The sequence below is a fragment of the Pantherophis guttatus genome, chromosome 3, assembly GCF_059756535.1.
Source record: "Pantherophis guttatus breed Tessera chromosome 3, ASM5975653v1, whole genome shotgun sequence".
Taxonomy (NCBI): domain Eukaryota; kingdom Metazoa; phylum Chordata; class Lepidosauria; order Squamata; family Colubridae; genus Pantherophis; species Pantherophis guttatus.
The window spans coordinates 48,068,237-48,085,342 of record NC_142065.1 but is presented as its reverse complement, the minus strand read 5'-3'; the positions used below and the strand labels follow the sequence as shown (position 1 = coordinate 48,085,342).

The following is a 17,106-nucleotide window of genomic DNA, read 5'->3' as shown; positions in this document are numbered from 1 at the left end:
AATGCAACTTATTAATGTATGTGTATTGCATCTCATCTATTTTAGCTGTAAGAGAAAGTCAAGAGGCAAACATGAACACCGAGGATGGAAACTAGAACCAAATGGTAAGCAAGTAAAAAACACATTGGAATTCAATAAGATTTTGCGTCTCAGACAAAAAACACTGGATTAGTCAAAGTGGGAGACTATGATACTTAGAGATCATGACCTACAGATTCCTGAATAAAATCCCAGTAATTCTGTGCTGATCTTTCATTTATCTAGACAGGCTCAATTCTTTCCATTCCATTCCTAACTCATTGTCAAATGGTGCCTGCTGATTTTGCATGTGCAGATGTGATAAGCAAAACAACTGGCTGAATTCTCTGGCTTTGCTGACCTTCTTTTGCTAATCATTAATTTTTTATTAATCAATAATAACATTAGCAACCCCCCATTAGCAGAATGGGGCAGGCCTGACTTCAAGATTTTCTGTCCCATCTCTTGACTGTTTCTTGTTTCTCTCCTACACTGCATGTATCATCAAATGAACTAAATATTACAAAAAAAAAAAAAGATATTTGAATTTGAAGATGAGCCATAAGTAGCATTTTTACTTAGGGTTTAACTTTCTTTTTTATATAGGGAACATATACTGGCTTCACAGTCAAGGGAGGGAAGTTGGTTCACTGTTTTACTATTTTAGCTTTAGGTGGTAGCATAGAATTCAAGCACCTACACAACTACAGCTGAGCAATCTAACACAGTATGCTAATAGACCACTGATACACTAATGCTTGCCCAATTCTTTGGTTAAGCTGCAGAAAGATGGCCAATGAAGTTGTCCAGAGATTAGAGGGAAGGAGGCAAACCTTCCAGAGCCTGATAGACCTACTGTGATATCATCCATTGTTAGTCATCTGACTTCCAGTTTAATAGGTAATAAAAGAAGGTAACATCATAGAGATGTGGGAGAAAAAGATGTTGCCAGGCACATTTGTATTATGATTAGTTACAAGTGGAGAAAGATCTGGAATTTCAGTCCTCTTATCAATCTCCAAAAATCATCCTCCAGGCTGGTCAAGGCAGTCTCAGCTAACTAAATTGTTCTGAAGGTAGCTTAAAATGGTTTTGACTAAGTTGAGCAAGAAAATAATATTATTTTCTTCTCTCCCCAGTCTGCTCCAGCTCATTATTGACAGAATGTCTAGTCATTTCTCAGGAAGAATATTAACAGAGCTGAAAGAAAAAGGTGTGGAAATATGTAACGGAGTTACCAGAGGACAACTTCTGTGAAAAGAAAGGTATTAACAATTTTGTATTTTCCAAAAGATGAAATATGGATGATTTTTCTTTTCCTTCCTAGCATTTTCTCACATGGGCAGGGTCTGCTTTTTTTTAATCAACTGAATGTGGTTGTGACAGGAATTGACCAGCTGATCGGGTCTGATGCTATGTGGGCTGTGAGAAAATGACTGACCCAAAGTCACCCAGTTGGCTTTCATGCCTAAGGCAGACTAGAACTCACAGTTTCTGGTTTCTAATCATAATTATAATCATAAGTTTATTTGTCAAGCATATATAACAGGTAAAAGTATAAACATAATTTGAATACATGAAAAGAGTAAGTAAAAAGGAATATTAGGACAGGGAAGGTAGGCACGCTGGTGCACTTATGCACGCCCCTTACAGACCTCTTAGGAATGGGGTGAGGTCAACAGTAGACAGTTTAAGGTTAAAGTTTTGGGGGTTTGGGGAAGAAACTACAGAGTCAGGTAGTGCATTCCAGGCATTTATCACTCTGTTACTGAAGTCATATTTTCTGCAATCGAGTTTGGAACGGTTTACCTTGAGTTTGTATCTATTATTTGCTCGTGTATTGTTATGGTTGAAGCTGAAGTAGTCATTGACAGGAAGGACATTGTGGCAGATAATTTTATGTACTATGCTTAGATCAGACTGAAGTCAGCATAGTTCTAAGTTGTCTAAGCCCAAAATTTGGAGTCCTGTGGCATAAGGTATTTTATTGCGATTAGAGGAATGGAGAACTCTTTTCATAAAATATCTCTGGACTCTCTCAATTGTATTTATGTCTGATATGCAGTGCGGGTTCCAGGCAGATGAGCTGTATTTGAGAATTGGTCTAGCAAATGTTTTGTATGCTCTAGTTAGTCGTACAACATTACCAGAGAAGAAGCTACGCAAGATTAGGTTAACAACTCTTAATGCCTTTTTGGCAATGTTGTTACAGTGGGCTCGGGCACTTAGATCTTTAGAAATGAGTACTCCAAGGTCCTTGACAGAGTGAGGGTCATCTACAAGGTCATGTTCATATAATTTGTATTTTATGTTTTGATTTTTTTTGCCAATGTGCAAGACAGAGCATTTGTTCGTTGAGATTTGAAGTTGCCACTTGTTAGACCAATCTGACACATAGTCAAGGTCTTTTTGAAGGGTAGTTGCATGTCTAAAATGGAGCTTAAACCACTAAACCAAACTAGCTCTTCTGTTTCTAAAAACTACACCTTAGAAGCACAAGGAAAAGGCTGCTATATATTAGACATAGCTATATATTAGACATTAGACAAGTATGCTTTAGAGCATACTTTTGTAAACTTGTGCCTCTAAAAGGAAATCTCAGAATTCCCAGCCACCTGGTTTATTAGTCACTCAAGCAGGGAATTCTAGAAATAATAATCCCAGGACATTTGGACAATTCTAAATTGGGATGATTGCCACAGAGAAAATAGATAAAGAGTTTTTACTTACAATGTTAGAATTTAAGGCTATGTAATGAAGCTAAATATGACAAGGGAATCAGAAGAGAGAAAAAGAAATTCACCTAATACAACATTAAATTATGGAATTTACTATCATAAGATGTAGCAAAGGCTAAGTAAGCATTGGTCAGCAGGCATTACATAATTCTCTGTGTTTGTAAAGGCAAAATAAAGTGAAACCAACATTTGTTTGAAGAGATTATACAGAAGCTATTTCATATATAAAATGCTACTTTTCAAGAGAAGAGTTCATTTTCTAAACAAGTATCAGTTTTTAAGCTATTATGTTTTTGAACAGAACATCTAACTCTGTCACTTGCTGGCAAGCTAGGGTTGCTTACATGAAACTGGTTCTTTGTCTGGGCTTCCAGCTGCCAAGTTCATAAAGCACTCTAAAAAATAGAGCTGGTGCTTTATTAGTGGTATTTCCCCTGGGAGGATGTAGCTGTGATCACCGCTGGGCATTCTTTGTAGGAGGAGATGGAAATACATGGTTAAGTGCTGTTCCTTGATAAATTGCAGATTTAATATTGACCTAAAACCCAGTTATTATTTGATTAAACAGGTCTGTTGGGTCCACAACAATTAAGCACTTCCTTAGCTGGAGGAATTTGGTTGTTAAGTTTTATATTTGTGAACAAATTGTTGTTTGAGGGTTTTTTTTGTTTAAAAAGAAGTATGTTGTGTTCATGGATAATGAGAACCAGATTGGTTTTCTTGAGGTTTACTGTGTTGCTGGATCACTTTTCCTCCATAAAGTACACTTTATAATTTTCAACACACTAAGGGGGGACAGCATTTTCTAATAACAAAAATATTGCAAATAAATAAACATACCAAAGCAAGCTTGGGTTGATTTTGTACCTGTGAGTTGTTTTGGATTTGGATTTCCATTGCTTTAGTAATGCAATAGTGTGATGTACATATCAACAGCCCAAACATAAATTCTGTTACCAGAATATTCTCCTCTTCATATGCACTCAGCACTACTCCCACCACCCCTCCAGCAGGTTCTGCCTGAAAAAGATGATCCTAAAGGTAACAAGAGCCAAATCTATACGGCTAAGAAACAATGCTTTGAATTGGACATTTAAACCTATTCACAACTATGCAGCTCCTGCACAATAGGTGTTATTCTGCTGAATTGATTTATACCAATCACCCAATAGGCAGTTGTGTTTTGTGCCAGCAGTAGCATTCTGGTTGACTTCAATGGCAGCCCCATGTAAGTGAATTTCACTTTGAGATATGACAAGAGCATGAATCATGGTAGTCCATGTTTCCTAGTCCATGAATGGATACTGTATAACTCAGTGTTTCCCAAACTTGGCTATTTTAAGATGCATGGACTTCAACTCCCAGAATTCCCCAGCCAGTATGCCTGGTTGAGGAATAGTATGCCTGGTTGAGGAATCCTGGGAGTTGAAGTCCATACATCTTCAAAGGGTCAAGTTTGGGAAATACTGGTATAACTGATAAGTCTGCCATAGGTGGTCAAAGGCTTTTCACTTTTAGTAATAGACGTCTAGAAGAACCCCTACATTGACATCAACAATTTCAAGCGCAACCTCATCTAGAGCAACACATGGTACTACGGTAGAGGATCTCAGTACTAATGCTAATTCTGGATTCAGTCTCAATCTGTATTTCCCAGCCAGATACTCACGACCTACAGGCATTTCCTGATTAGCAAGGGGTAGAGATATAAAGTCAGATGTCATCAGCACATTGGTAATGACACACCCCAAACAAATAGGCAACTTCCTCCAATCCTTCATGTAGATGTTAAACAAGATAGGGGAGGGAGGGTTGAGCCCCGAGCTCCCCACACTGGAGTGGCCAGGTTTGAACTCTTTTACCCCATAACCTCTGATTGGAACCACTGAGGAAGGAAGAACTAGGTCCATTGCAGAACAGTATCTCCAACTTTCATGAATAGTCTGAAAGGATACTGTGATGATGCTAAGGCAGGGGTTTTCAAACTCGATTTCATTGAGGGCTACATCAGGGTTGTGCTTAACCTTGGGGGGAGGTGAAGTGGGCATGGCCAGGGTGGGTGTGGCCAGCTCAACGTCACTTGTGTCGGGGGCACCTCTGGTGGGCTGAGCGCTCTGCCAGTGAAAACGGGCTCCTGAGCTCTTTTTCCGGCTTCCACGGCTTCCTGAAACCCTCTGCCAGTGAAAAGGAGCTCGGGAGGGCTGCACACTTGTATTTGACTTTTTTTAGTTTAAAATTAAGAACTTTAACAACACACCCAAAGTTCCTACTACATATCTTTAATCAACTCCTCTTGGTTGGTAAGCCCAAACCCAAAGTAGGAGAATTCTTAGTGTTTATCTTAACCCTTTCAAAAAAGAAAATTCTTGCCAACAGAAATCAAGAACTCATTGCTTCACATTGCAATGAACAATGACACACATTCAATTTAGCAGCTACTAAGATTGTTGGCTAAGCAGGGACAAAAATAGGTAGGGAAATTATTGAAGCCTGGAAAACGGGCCATTCATCATTCAACAGGAGTGCTGATTTACTACCAGCTTATCAGGTACTTAGGAGCTGAGGACAAGGAAACAACAACCAACAATTTAATAGCCAGCCATCAACACCCCAATTAACAACTAAAAGCCACTGCCTCCTGAAACCCTCTGCCAATGAAAAGGAGCTTGGGATGGCTGCACATGGCCCTCCTGAGCTCCATTTTCTCTGGCAGAAGCACCGCAGGCCGGTCCTTCCCTGTTTCCAGGCTGGCCCCATGGGCCAGATCTAAGTACCCCACAGGCTGGATCCGGGCCCTGAGTCTTGAGTTTGACACCCCTGTGCTAAGGGATTTGATACAAATTAAAGGTACATCAGCTTTCCATATCACTATAATTCATACAGAAGAGCTATAAATGAAATCCCAGTTACTATGACCAGGTCTGAAACCTGACTAAAAGGGATTCAGTATATGGAAAAGTTGAACATTTTGTAAGAAAATAGGAGAGAGAAAAAAAACATTCCTGGAGGATTAGAAAGTTGGTATAAAGGAACTTTCATCTCATCAAAACAGGATGAATGAAAATTGCATTATTAATAATAATAGGTGCCAAAATGATGGGTGCCAGAAGGAAGGGTGCAGTAGAATAAAATGATTTTTCTTTTAGAAGAAGGACATTCAAAGCTTCATTCAAATAATTACTTCCAGTCTAGGGCACCAATGCAGCCTGTTCTCTGAAATCCTATTGTGCAGAGAGAAAAGAGCTAGTCATAAAGACTGGAATAGCCCTGTGTGCATCAACTAACAAATTTATAGCTTAGCACTAAAACATTGGCCTCATACATAGGCAATTAAATGGCAGTATTGACTTTTCTGCCAGCTTCAATGTGTTTGACATCTGTTCTGGCACCAAGTAGGACCCAATAAGCATTTGGCTATCGATGATAATCAAAGAGATTTGGTTAAAAACTGTGGAAATGGATCAGTTTCATAAATGCACTATCCGTAATGGTTATTATATTTTAGCATGCATTCACATGACTTTGGAACATTTTTTAAAAAATTTATGTTGAAATAAGAGAGGTTGTTATGTGATTATAAACAAAAGAAAAGTCTGCTTCTACACCCATAAGTGTTGCCAAATGTTGTTTTAAAATATTAATTTAAAACTAGATAAAACTCAGAAGATACATTTGATAATCATTTTATGTTATTTGCATAGAGTTGCTTAGCCTCATAATATTAAAATATTGCAATTCACTAACATATTACTGGCATAACTTTCAGCTGTTTAATTTAGGCCTAACAAATAGGGCTTGGGTGACCATGCCTTAAACTCTATAGCAAGAGTATCAAACTAGTGGCCCGCGGGCCGGATGCGCAGGCCACACCCATCCCAGCTCCGCAAAGGCAAAAAAGTCACAATACATCATGTGACATCACATGATGCAATTGAGTTTGACACCCATGATCTATAGCAACCCTGGAAGGATCTTCAGGTTTAAATGCATGGTTGATTCACATATGGTTAGTTGACTTGTTACCAGTGGTGGGTTTCAACTAGTGTTAAAATCCTGAGAAGCCTGGCACCTTGCCTAACCATCTGGTTATCTACAACTGCTATCGTGTATCAAATTCAACTTCCAACACACCAGAATATCATTTATTGTTAGCTTTTGCAATTGCATTCTCAAATACCGAGTATTTAGACATTCTTAGTGCTATGGCAAGGAGCTAGCATAGAGAATATTTGGCTTTTGGAATATTATTGAACTACAACTCTCAGCATTTCAGTCAATATTTTTATTTTATTTATCAAATTTTTTTGCTGTCCTTCTTCCCTATAAGGTGATTCTGGGTGGTGAATAAAGTGAATATGGACAATGGTGAAGCTAGAGCTGTAATTCAACCTCTTACTCAATATCTGGAAAGCTACAGATTCCCCTCACTGAGCTAGCTAATCCTTCAGCATAAGAATGAAGAAATATTTAAATCAGTTTGACCACCCAGATTATAAATTGAACAGTTTATTAAATGATGTTAATAGGTTATTAATTAATCCATCTACAGTAATTTAGCATTCTCGTTTAGTTTGTTTTAGTTAATATATAAATAATGACAAATGAAAATGCACATTCAAGGTTTTTTTAAACTTAATTTCATATCTAATTTGTACTAATTAACAAAAAAAGAGAATAATAGATAGATTAAAGAAGAGAAACATCAATTTAATTTGGTGACAGTAGAAGGTAAGAGCAACTCCATGCTAAGAAACTGAAAACAAAAAGGCCAATAATATTTTAAAATAAATCTACAGAATGTTTGTATTTAGAATATGTTGTACTATTTAGGTAATTCTGTTTAGGGGGAAAACGGACTTTTCCAATAGAAAAGACACTTCTCTTTTTGGAGAGGCTTGCCTAGTGCCTTCTTTCATCATTCAGGATTAGGAATGATAAGGATTGTACACCAATTCCTTTCCTTTAGAAAATTTATTCTTAGTCTTGTCTTGCTCTTCTTTCCATTCTGGGGACTTGGACTTTATTCAACAAAAGTTGTAGAAAAGGGAAATGACGTTTATTATGGGCCACCAAATGTATGAAAGTCCTGTGTTCAGCCATTCACTCATCATCAATAATAATAATTTTAAAGCAACACTCATACTATTTATATGAATTTGTATAAAATTTGTATAAAAATAAAACTCCTGGAGTTTTGACTTTAACTTCAAAAGGTTCCCCACTACTGCTTTAAAGATAGACCCGATACACATTTATTTTCTGGTGTTTATCATTTCTACAAAACTCCTGGATGCAGTGACTTCCCTGAACAGAGTGTTCATTTAAAAAATGTGATCTTTAAATTCTCAGTGAACATTCCTCTGCTGGAATCTGCAACATTTATTTTGCACAGAACTCCCTGTTCTTTTTTAATCCACTGCACAAACTACTGAATGTGAGACAGATTTCCAGCAAATAGAAAGTCAGCTATAATATCTTTTCCTTTAAAGTTCTCTTCCCTTAGCCTCTTCTTTACTATTTTTTCTTGCCTTTGTAAAACCCATTCTTTGTATTTGACTTTTTTAAACCAATGTTTTTGTTAAAATTAAGAACTTTAACAACACACCCAACGTTCTTACTACATATCTTCAATCAACTCTGCTTGGTTGGTAAGCCCCAAATCCAAAGTAGGAGAATTCTTAGGGTTTATCATAACCCTTTCAAAAAAAGAAAATTCTTGCCAACAGAAATCAAGAACTCATTGCCTCACATTGCAATGAACAATGACATACATTCAATTTAGCAGCTACTAAGATTGTTGGCTAAGCAAGGACAAAAATAGGTAGGGAAAGTATTGAAGCCTGGAAAACAGACCATTCATCATTCAACAGGAGTGCTGATTTACTACCAGCTTATCGGGTACTTAGGAGCTGAGGACAAGGAAACAACAACCAACAATTTAATAGCCAGCCATCAATGCCCCAATTAACAACTAAAAGCCACACACAGCCAGGCACCACATAAATACTACACATAGAACAGCCCAGTGCACATATTCTGGAGAGAGAAAAGATCCCTGACAATGTACTCCAGCAAGAGTCAAAAAGCTTTGAAAACTAAATCTCTGATTCCAGTGACTGACTCACATTGAATCCTGCAATATTATCCTGGGACATGTACTGTATATTTGCCTTCATTTGTGAGAAATGAAGAATTTTTCTGTCTTTGTGTGCTAGGTAGAATTAATCTTTCAACAAATGTCTGAATACCAGACATTTCTCCCCATCATGACTCCTCCTCCTTCTTGTTTTCTTCCTCTAATTGGTTTAATAATCTGTAGCAGGCTTTTAAGATATCTCTTCAATTGGCTTGATTTTATAATTAATTCTTATGCTTTCAACACTTGTATTGCCATCCATCCAATGGATATCTATATAGATAATTGTTCTATTATTAGAGCAGAAGGTGCTGACAAGAGTCACTTATGGATGATCTACTGCAATGTGCTTCATGTGGGACTGCCATTAAAGTCACCCCTGAAACTGCAGCTAGCAAAAATTGCCTTGGTACTGTCATGTAATACCCATTCTGTGGGAGCTGTATTAATTGCTGGTTGGTTTCTGGATGGAGCGCAAAAGGCTGTATGGATAGAATAGAATAGAATAGAATAGAATAGAATAGAATAGAATAGAATAGAATAGAATAGAATAGAATAGAATAGAATAGAATAGAATAGAATAGAATAGAATTTTTTATTGGCCAAGTGTGATTGGACCCACAAGGAATTTGTCTTGGTGCATATGCTCTCAGTGTACATAAAATAAAAGATACGTTCATCAAGAATCATAAGGTACAACAATTAATGATAATCATAGGGTACAAATAAGCAATCAGGAGATAATATCAATATAAATTGTAAGGATACAAGCAACACAGCTACAGTCATACAGTCTTAAGTGGAAGGAGATGGGTGGTGGGAATGATGAGAAGATTAATAGTAGTGCAGACTGAGTAAATAGTTTGACAGTGTTGAGGGAATTATTTGTTTAGCAGAGTGATGGTGTTCGGGAAAAAAATGTTCTTGGGTCTAGTTGTTTTGGTGTGCAGGGCTCTATAGCATCGTTTTGAGGGTAGGACTTGAAACAGTTTATGTCCAGGATGTGAGGAGTCTGTAAATATTTTCACATATAAATATCATATAAATGATCTTTATAGGTTATCTCCCAAGCTATTTATTCCTAATAGATTATGCTCATCCATGGTATGGAGCAGAACACTTACTGAGAATTCCCATCCCTTCATGAGATACAACAGGAGGGGCCTTGGAGGGAACATCTTCTGCGAGAGTTTTCGTCCTATGGAATGCCCTTGTGCCCAACAAAAGATCAATGCCTCCTTTCTTGCTATTCAGAAATGTTGTGAAAACTTGTCTTTTTCAAAAAGCATTTGGGGACTGAGGTTTGAGGAATCAAAGGTACCTATATATCTGTTGGGAATCTGATAACACACACACTGCATTTCAGCTACATGAACATATTCAAACCCACCATTATCATAGGAGCAGATTGAGTGATTGAGGCCAAGTTACTATTTCTCAAGCCAAATTACCTCTGTCTGGTTGGTTATGGGGAAAACAATGAAGGAGGATGTCCTGTTCGCACCATTATGGGAAAAATGAGATCTAAATTTAAGAAGTAAATAAAGTTTATATTGTCTAATATGCTGTTTACTTTGATTTATATACTCAACACATTAGATGGATGAGATTATTCAAACTATCTTGAGTTTTGATGCAATGATTTATTTCATTTAAATATGCTTGTGGAAAAAAGCATTTTTAACTTATTTTTTACTAAAACAATCTTACCTGGCCAAGCTAATCTCTCTGTATGAAAACTCATCACAAGAAGTATATCACCATCTTAATTATAAGCCTTTGCATTTCCCCACTAGTAGCAATGGAAGGATTGGAGCTCTGTCACTGAACTGCATGGATTTTCCCATCAGCAGATAATGCTAAAGTCACTGTTCTCCATTTCCATTTCCATTTCTATTTCCCATCTTTGTCCAGCATCCTGATTATTTCCATGTGTGCTACAGTGTGCTCACAGCTCAGTGAGGAAGTCATAGACTTACCTTCTCCTATTTTCTCTGGCAGTAGACCTGTGAGATAGGGCAGAGAGTGATCGCCCAAAACTACCCAGTGAACTTCCATGGTTAAAAGTTGTTACTCAACTGCTTCTACTCAAATATTTTAATTGCGACATGACACTGGCTCTTATTTATGGAATGACCAAGTTTCTAAGTCTTTATTTCATAAGACAGAAAGAAGGGCACTACTATTATGAGCCATGGTGGCCCAGTGCTTAGAATGCAATACTGTAGGCTACTTCTGCTGACTTCTGGTTGCCTGCAGTTTGGCAGTGCAAATCTCACCAGGCTCAAGGTTGACTCAGCCTTCCATCCTTCCGAGGTCGGTAAAATGAGGACTCAGACTGTTGGGGGCAATATGCTGACTCTGTAAACTACTTAGAGAGGCCTGTAAAGCACTGTAAAGTGGTATATAAGTCTAAGTGCTATTGCTATTATCAGAGCTATCACATCGAAACCCAGCAATTATCACTCAATCATCATGGTGTGGTAACTACCTAGCAAAAATTAGAACACCTAATGCAAATGCAGAGTATTTGCACTTTTTCCCTAACATACATATTATTCAATTCGTTTGTTTGTTTGTCTTCTTATGCTCACAAATGCTGCTTCAAGCAACAAGCATGACCTCTGTGCAATTTGTTGCCACAGAATGTGGTAAGGGCAAGTTTATGGAGAGCTTTAAAGGATTAGACACATTCAGACAGGTTACAGCATCCAAGGTCTATTAGTCAGGGAAACTTTATGGTATCTGTAGCTTCAGAAATAACAACTTGTCCAAATCCCTACAAGCAAAATTGAGATGTACAAATAACCGACATCTTGCAACTTGATAGAGCACAGCAACAACCGGCATTAACCAATGTTAAACCACATACTGGTACAATTTGCTGGATTTAATGGGTATCTGGTTTGATCCATCAACATGCTTCCTACATTCCCTGAGGAAAGCAATCTCATGGGCATTTTTTGGATGATCATCAGAGATAGGAGGAATTTTTTGACACCCAGAATCTAATCTGGACTTTAATCTCATACAAATGAATACTTCCAAAATAAAAATGATCAGAAAGATGTTTTAAAGAGTACTTTTCTTTAGTTTACACATAGAGGCATTTTGTGTAGGCATCTCAATAGTAATTATAACCACATTTTTGAGAAGCTATATTTTTATTGCTTATACAGTAACCTCATAGTCATTGCAATTATTCAGAAACATGTAGCATTTGAATTTACTTACTTCTCTCTATCACTGTGGTTTTCTCCTTCTGTCATGTTGATAATATATTTTAACTTAGCAACTCTTATGCTATATAGACTATTATTTCCAATAGACGGTTGAAGAAGAGCCCTTAAAATAAAGAATGTGTTTAAACACAAAATTCTCTTTTGTGAAAAAGGACATGCAGACTACATGTTTATTATTTAAATCAATATTTTCATTTTTTTTCATTAGTTTTCCAGCAAGGTAGGAACTAAAAGCTTACTTTTTAAAAGAAGGACTTTTGTAGATACTACCTTATTGCATTTATCTGCACGTTTTAAGGGCATTAAAAGTGTGATCATATTGTTCAGAGCATCACCACTGTATTTTACTCTGAGAGAGAGCTAACTGGATAACTGGAATGAAAGAAACATCTTTTTTCTGTGGCCTCTTGTCTCCTAAATCATGACCCCCCCCACCTCCAAAAGACAAAGAAATACCTTCAAATAATGAAAAGAAGTGAGAATGAACTAGGGAAAAGCATTACTTATTTTATTTTGGCTCTTAAATTCAAGTCTGTCAGAGCTTATTCCAGTTCTAGACTCCATAAAACACTGTGCTGAGATTTTCTTCCCTTTTTCTCAGTGTTCTTTATTGGAGACATCTTCCAATTTATCTTCCTCCTATACTGTCCTCCTCTCAAATAGGCTCCTTCCTGATAAGAGGGGAAAAAAGATGCATCTGATCTTGATGAGCTCTGAGTACAGCACCAACAAAGTTCTGCCTGCTGCTAGTTGAAAAACACTGATCTGAGTGACAGATCATTAAGAGGTTATGCTTTCTGTATAAACGGACTACTAAGGACATGGATTGCATCAGATTTTGCTTTGATTGAAGACGTAAGCAAAGTTTCACAGATTAAAAGAAGTCAATTTTATTTTTTTTAAAAAGTGGTGAAAATACCTAATTTAAAATGATCCTGTAATGCTGTAATGTGATATATACCCATTGGATTTTTATATTTGGGGAAGGTGCATATGTCATTAAAATACCTAGCTCTTTGTTTTTATTAGCTTGATGCTTAGCACCTCCTGTTTGGACTCAGTTCTCCAACTCCCACCACCCTCAATAGGATCCTTGTGCTAATAATGCTAATAATAGAGCAATATCCAAGAATATTTCCTAGCCTAGAAATGAATTTATGCTACCCAGTTGTTTATCCGTGTGAGTCTTCTCCCACTTCCATATGTATTAATTCCTCACAGATTGAAGGCCTGAAAAGAGTTAACAGCAATTGGATAAGTTGGGAGCCAGCATGTATGTGTAGAACTAAGAAGTGACTTTTTAAATTAGTGGATATGATGATTGTGACATGGGTATGGATTTATAAACTTTAAATTTTAGATGTATATCCGGATGTTCCAACCATGGAGAAATGTGAAACCTCATGAAATCCTTACCTCCCTCTCTCCACACACCCCACCCCCGCAACAGAAAAAGCATATGTTTGGATGGAGGGGTTTCTTTCAGCTTCCATAACAAATGGCATTATACGCTTCTCCAGGCCACCCAAGTTGACTCCGTGATTCCAAGAGAGGGGGAATAGTTTAAGCAGAAATTGCTTAAAGGAAGAAAAGTATAAAGGAGCTCAGTTCATGGGAGGTTTTCCAAAGCATTGAAACTGAATGGCTTAGTTTAGGTCATGGATGGCAAGATGGCATTTTGTACTGGGGCCCTCCCTGCCAAAGGACCTCTTTTTTCTTAATCATCTTGTTCAAACAAGGCCTTGCCAGAATAGAATGTTACTCTACATGTGATGCAAACATCTAGAGAAGGCTTGAGAGCTGATCTTCCTTGCCAGATACATGGAAGATAGCAAGCCTTCTCAGTAGAAGACCCCATTGTGTAGAGTACTCACACACCCCAGTTAGATGTATCTTTCTTCCATATTGAACGCAAGTGAAATATGTCCTACTGTGAACCACCTGCTGCCTAAGCTGCCTGGGAATGCCACAGTGGTTTTTTTTTAAAAAATGTTTTTAATGAGTTATTGTTTTAATTTTAACCATTTTGTTTACTTAATTCTGCTTTAACTGCACACTGCCTAGGCTCCTTTGGGACTGAGGTGGCTTAGAAATGCTGTAAGTAAATAAGTAAATAAAACAAGTCAGTTAAATCTGCAAGTTCCCAAATCTACACATGCACAAAAAAAAACCAAACTCAAATGTGTTTTCAAGTAATTTCCTTGGATCATATTTGCCAGCTTTTGACATGAAGTGATAAAATCCAGGGTGTAAGATCTTCAAAGTGTAAATGTAAAAAGTCTACATATATTCACAATAAAGTTCAAATATGTAAAGCTGTTGGGTGGGCTCCTGTGTGAATAACATTGTAAAAACTGCAGCATCATTTACATTCTTTTTGTCTTATGTTTTTCCTCCTCTTTTTCATTTTTCAACTGCCAGATCTTCAAGACAGATGACAGAAGAAATTAATCAACTAAACTGAGAAGAATGAGTTGAAGACTGTGTGCAAGCCTGGGTTGTACCTACTCATATTTTCCCCCTTCATTTAATTTCTATGCTTTTGGATTCCTAATTCTTCTGGAAGAAATTTGTCTATGGATTTAATGAGCAAATTATCCAATAATGTGTTCCTCTTTGTGGCTTTTGGAACCTGGCTAAAATCAAGAGGATAAGTAGAACTCTAATGGTGTGATTTCACTTTCTCAAGCAACCTCATCCTCACCATCTTTGACAGGAGATGAATTACTTTTAATAAGTGCAAGCTGTTCTGACCAGAGTATTTTCCAATGGACAAGATATGCAGGACAAGCTCTACATTTGAGTGAGGTGGGCAGGATTAGGAGCAAATTCACATGTCCTTAAAACTGTTCTATCACACTCTCTACTTAGCACCGATGCTCAAATGGTAGAATCTCATGCCAGTATAAATAATTTAAAAACAACACAAGTGCTTGGCCACTAATTATGCGAATAAAACAATTTGTTAGCACAGTTCTTCACTTGAACCTTCCACTGGGGTTACAGTAATAACTCACCATTGTTTCATACATTCAAGACTCTGCCAAAATTATTTCCATGGAGCTATTGCTTAATAGGGGAGCTAGGGAGATGCATTTTTTTAAAAAAGTTTATAAGTGGGATCTTCCCATCTCAATATCCTGTATCCGAATAGGAAGATGGAATAGTGTTAACATTTAGACAAGTGAGAAAATATTATAGTCTCTTCCCTCCTGGGCTAATCATAATAAAAGTAGGAAACGCCTTCACCGGAAAATATATATATAACTGCTATTACTTTAATGCAAAATGTAGATTGCCTTTAACTTCACAGAATGAACAGAGAATAGATAATACATTAAAGAGCCTTGGTAGTACAGGGGTTTAAGGCACCCTGTTATTAAGCTGGTTATTAAGACCAGCTGTCTGCAATTACTGCAGGGTTCGAATCTCGCCAAGGCTCAAGGTTGACTCAGCCTTCCATCCTTTCTAAGGTAGGTGAAATGAGGACCCAGTTTGTGGGGGCAATAAGCTGACTTTGTATAAATATACAAAAGGATGAAGGCTATTGCTGAGCACATTGTAAGCTGCCCTGAGTCTTCGGAGAAGGACGGCATATAAATCATATAAATCAAATTTAAAAAAAAAATTAGCATAGCCTTATTTTGGACAGTTGGATATTTCTGAACATGCTAAGGAACATACTAACCATTATGGTTAGGATGCATGGCAATGGAGCTCCAGTTTATTTAGCCAAAAAAATCCTGAATATTTTCCATGCATCTTATGCAAATTTGTTGCCATAGCCAGGAATCTCGAAAACTGGAGAAGTATTAAGGCCCAGAGATCTATAAGAGCAGAAACCAGTTCAATGTCCAAATAATCTAAATTTAGGTTAGTAAGTTAAAAAGAACTTTTGTGGCTAATGCTAGAGAAAATTTACCCACATTTACATACTTGAGTTTATGTAACTTTCATCCAGCTCATCACATAGTATTTGCTGAGACCAAATGAAAGCAATATACTAAAAAAAAAGAAGTGCTTTGTAGAATGAGTTACTGGCCCAGATTTTTCTCCAAGAGAGTGACATTATATTCCTTATGCAATTAAGCAATTACTTCTTTGACATACACATTTATGTTTTTTCTCTGGGCCTAACATACTCCCTCAAAAAAACTGCCATTTTCAGCTTTTCTTGTGCAAATTAGGAAAGTGAAAAAGCTGGAGGGAATGACAAATATTACATTAATAGAGGATGTTGATCCCAGAAAGCTGCAATAGAATTTATAAATTACATACCGGTAGGTATACAATATCAGGGCTGCAAAACTCTGGATGACTACTAAGCAAAGGATTTGAGTATTTACTTCAGCTGCAATCTAGGGATGCCGAAGTTTGTGAAGCTCAAGATATGATAAGTCTAGTAAAAAGAGAGAGAGATTGAAAACACATTCAGATAACCAGTTTAGGTGCTGGGTAACAAGACATGGGAGTAGTGCTCTCATTATAGCTTTAATGTGTGAAAAGTTGAGGACAGAAAATGATGGATTTCCTACTGTCATGAGGAAGAGGTACTAACTGTTGTTTCTAACATAGGCTAGGACTGAAGGCAGAAGTGAGTTTTGACAGAAGTCTTAGTCATCTATCAGAACCTTACAGTGTACAGAATGCTTCGGTTTTACTGGGAAACCCCACTTTCCCTATGGATCTGACTCTTTCTTTCTCCCATATTCTGACTGTTTTGCTTGTTTGTCTTTCTCATTATCTCTGTTTCATGCACTATTTCTTATTCACTTGCTCATTCCCCTTACCTTGCTTACTGTCAGTCTAAAAACAACTGATAGGGAGGATTAGATACTAGAGGGTGAACTCTACTTCATACAGCATCATTCTCCTGCCCAAACTGCCTGATAGTTGGGGCCTTTCTCTCCTCTTTATATAGGTCAAGCAGTTGCACAAAAGACTAGTAGGCTCAACAAGGAAGCCACATTAT

General features: G+C 37.3%; 1 long non-coding RNA gene across 1 annotated transcript; it reads left to right on the top strand.

Moving 5' to 3' along the window:
* The first annotated feature begins 1,018 nt into the window (after positions 1–1,018).
* LOC117664391 (uncharacterized) lies at positions 1,019–15,110 on the top strand. The gene is made up of 2 exons (XR_004591026.3): positions 1,019–1,283; positions 14,556–15,110. It is a non-coding gene; the product is annotated as an uncharacterized LOC117664391 (long non-coding RNA).
* The last annotated feature ends 1,996 nt before the right edge of the window (positions 15,111–17,106 follow it).